We start from the raw sequence: 4,245 nt of genomic DNA, 5'->3' as shown, positions 1-4,245 counted from the left end.
TAGAGGCCAATGAGTCCCACAATCTACCATCTGCAAATTGAAGAACTATGAAAACTGGTGGTGTAATTAAATTCAAATCCAAACACGTAAGAATCAGGGTGCTGTTGGAGAAGTCCTCATCTGAGTCCAAAAGCCCAAGAACCAGAAGCATTGATGTCTGAGGGTAGGAAAAGATGGATCTCTCAGCTCAAGCAGAAATAGAATGAATTCAAGCTTTACCTGCCTTCTTGTTCTATTCAGACCTTCAACACATTAGATGAGGCCATTTGTATTGGGATTCATTAATTCATGTGCTAGTCTTTTCTGGAAATAGCCTCACATACACAACCAGAAGTATTTTACCAGCTATCTGTGTATCCTTAGACCAGTCAAGCTGACACATAAGATTAACCATCACATTTAGTAAAATCCAACTGTAAATATATCCAACTCACTGTACCCATAGCTGAACATAGGTGAAGAACACATAAATATGTTGACTAGTCTCCGTTTAAATTGTTGTCTATGGCCGTATCACCCTGAATACACTTGATCCCATCTGATCTCAGAGGGTAAGCAGGGTCAAGCCTGGTTTGTACTTGGATGGGAGACTGCTTGGGAATGCTAAGTGCTATAGGCTGTTAAAAGAAAGAAGAATAAATTCCTAATACCTAATCTCAAGTAGGCCGGTAGTGCTTCTGGAGAACCCTACTGCACTTCCTACTCAAGTGGTTACACCTTCTCCTCTTTAACTTCCTTCCCTCTCTACATAATCAGTCCATGAACTTGCTACCCATTTCAGTGAGAAACTTTTTTTTTAAGATTTTATTTATTTGTTTGACAGAGAGAGAGAGAGTACAAGCAGGGAGAGTGGCAAGCAGAGGGAGAAGGAGAAGCAGGCTCCCTGCTGAGTAAAGATCCTGATGTGAGGCTCCATCCCAGGACTCTGGGATCAGGATCTGACCTGAAGGGAGATGCTTAACTGGCTGAGCCACTAAGGTGCCCCTCAGTGAGAAACTTTATTGTGAGAACTGCCATATGATTTCATCACCATATCTCTCCTGACTCTGACTTTCTTCCTGTTATTGCAGAGGGATTAGACATGGTCCTTGCTAGGCAATCCTTAGTTCACAGCTAAAGCTAACTTTTGCACGAGGTCAACTCTCCTTTCACCCACCAAAGGACATCAAATAAGGAAATGTTTCCTCTTGCTTTTACATCAGCAAATGTTTCTTCATTACTAGATCACTCCCATAAATATGCTATAATATTTCCCATTATAAAAAGAAAAATGTGGGCTCACTTCCTCCTCTACTTACACTTCATACTATGCTGTTTCATGAAAACTTCTTGAAGAAGTTACCTATACTCACTGTCTCCACCTCCTCTCCTATCATTCTAGTCTTGAAACCACCCCAGCCAGGATTTTGTCAAGGTGATCAGTGATTGTAAGTCTCAGACCACATTTTACTCAACCTCAACAGCATTTGGTCCATTGATTTTTGTCTTTGTTCTATAGCTGTTTTCTCCTCTTGGCTTCTAAGACACCACTCTTTCTTGGTTCTCTTTCTACCTCATTGAGGACTGCATCAGTTTCCTTTGCTGGAAATTTCTTTTCTTTGACCTCCATATGTTAGAATTCCCCAGACTCAGCCTTGGACCTCTTTCCCTCTCAATTTACCCTCATCCCTTAATAACCTCATGGAGCTCATATAATTCCCACATTTTTTTTTTCTCAATCTCTGACTTTAACCTTGAATTTCCATCTTGCAGAGGGGATAGGTATCCAACTCCTAAACCTGTTCTTCCCATTGTCTCCCTCATCTCAGTAAATGGAAAATCTGTTCATTCATTTGAGCTAGTTAAAAAACTTGGAGTAATTGAGGCACCTGGGTGTCTCAGTTGGTTGAGCATCTGACTCTCGGTTTCAGCTCAGGTCATGATCTCATGTGTTGTGAGGTCAAGCCCCATGAAGGGCTCCCCACTCAGTGGGGAGTCTGCTTGAAGATTCTCTCCCTCTGCCCCTCCCCACATTCGTGCACATGTCCTCTCTCTCTTTCTCTCTTTCAAATAAATAAACATACATCTTAAAAAAAAAAAAACAACTTGGAATAATCTTTGACCCTTCTCTTGCTTTCATACTTCACATGCAATCTATTACCAAGCATTTCTGAAATTCCACCACTTATCACTGTTTCCACCATTTCCATCCCTCCCAAATAGCTGTCTTATTGAAGTTTTAAATAGTCTCTTTAGATGATCTCCCTGCTTCCTCTTTTGCCCTCTACTATGGATCCTCATGGTAGCAGCTAAAATGACCCTGTAAAGCATAAATCAGATTGTGATATTCCTCTGCTCAAAACCCTCCAAAGGCATGCCATCATCGTCATAGTAAAAGCCTTATAATGACCTCAAAACCCTACATGTTATATCTCTAGAATCTCCCTCATCTTTCTTCCTGTAATTATCCCCACAACCTTCAGAACTAACTTCCCTTTCATGTTCCTCAGCATGCTCCCACCTCACAAGCTTAGTACTTCCTAATCTCTTCAGCTAAAATGTTCTTCTCTCAATGTCTACATGGCTCGTTCCCTCACTTCCTTCAGGTTTCTGTTCAAAGATCACATGATCAACAAAGTCTTTCCTGACCACCCTATATAAAATATCAGCTTCAAAAAAAAAAAAAAAAATCAGCTTCATCCCCATCCCAAGGATAATCTATTTTCCTTATCAAGACCCTTTTCCCCAGATCACTTATTATCACCTAATATTTAATATACATATTTTTAAATTTGAAATATAAATTTGCTGAGATGAAATAGAAATCTTTTTTTTAATATACATATTTTTGGGCGCCTGGGTGGCTCAGTGGGTTAAGCCGCTGCCTTCGGCTCAGGTCATGATCTCAGGGTCCTGGGATCGAGTCCCGCATCGGGCTCTCTGCTCAGCAGGGAGCCTGCTTCCCTTCCTCTCTCTCTGCCTGCCTCTGCCTACTTGTGATCTCTGTCTGTCAAATAAATAAATAAAATCTTAAAAAAAAATTTAATATACATATTTTTAAATTGTTTATCAACTGTCTTCCCTCTAAAGAATGTAAGCTCCACAAGTAAACAGCCTTAGCTTTTTTGTTCACTGAGGTATATCAAGCACCTAGTACTTAGTTGTAAGTACTCACTAAAGGGCTGTTATATGAATAAATCAATTTCTTTTTTGCATTATCTTTGTACACCTTAGCTGTGATTTGCCATTCCTTTACATATATATTTTATTATAACTTAATCTTTGTTCTGAATGAATTATACTCTTCACAGCTTTCAATGACACTTTTATTCCTTTATTATGCTTTCAAGCTCTGAACAGTCTTTGAGCATTATTATATATATTATATCTACCTTTCTTATATCAACTATTTCAGTTCTTTCCAGCTTTATTGAGATATTCATGTAACTATTTCTTAAATCTACTACGTTGTAGTTAACACTAATCTTGTTGAAATCTTCACCTGGTTTTGGACTCTCCAAAATTGTAGATGTATTCTCAATCTTTTTGCCAGTTTTCTTCTCCTTTTTGATGTTGTAATACTTCCAATACAGATCTGTGTTTTACTTACAATTCCCTTACTGTTTTTTAGAACTTCGCATGTGTTTGTGCATGTGTGCACATGCATATGTGTGCATTTATGCTGGTAATAGTAAAACACAAAGGTGAAGTTCTATTTTTAAGAAATTGTAACATAACATAGATATTAAGGCTTCAGAGATTAAAATACCTAGGCTTTAGCCCCTCTTCCACTATTTCTCAGTTATGACCTCTTATCTTTTTTAAACAACACACTTATCTATAAATCTATTTCTTCCTTTACAAAATGAAATAAGTAATAATTCAAATAAAATAGGATAATGTAGGTAAAACATTTAAAACAATGGTAAATTTAAAGTATTCATCATAAACTTAACAAAATGAAAGGCCATTAGTAAGCAGAACACATTTAAGACATTACCTTATTTGAAGCATATCATTAAACCAAAGGAATATTTACGAGCAACACATGCCCAGGATCATTCTACGTCCTAGAGGATTCCTTCAACTCACAAGGAATGAGTCGAAACCAAAAGTATAACCAAAGGCAAGAAGTGGAACATGGCCAGCAATAAATATTAGTTGTCATTGTTTCCATTGAAATAAAGATTTTGTGTAATGTACTGGAAAACTTCCCATTTTCCTTTAAAGGGCTATGTTATAACATAAGTTATTCAACATTTAGAA

At 37.8% G+C, this 4,245-nt stretch overlaps 1 pseudogene; it reads left to right on the top strand.

Annotated features, from left to right (window-relative positions):
* Positions 1 to 500: 500 nt before the first annotated feature.
* Positions 501 to 619, top strand: LOC125105899 (uncharacterized; annotated as a pseudogene).
* The last annotated feature ends 3,626 nt before the right edge of the window (positions 620 to 4,245 follow it).

Source organism: Lutra lutra, chromosome 7, assembly GCF_902655055.1.
Source record: "Lutra lutra chromosome 7, mLutLut1.2, whole genome shotgun sequence".
Taxonomy (NCBI): Eukaryota; Metazoa; Chordata; class Mammalia; order Carnivora; family Mustelidae; genus Lutra; species Lutra lutra.
This window is presented reverse-complemented; position numbering and strand designations above follow the sequence as displayed.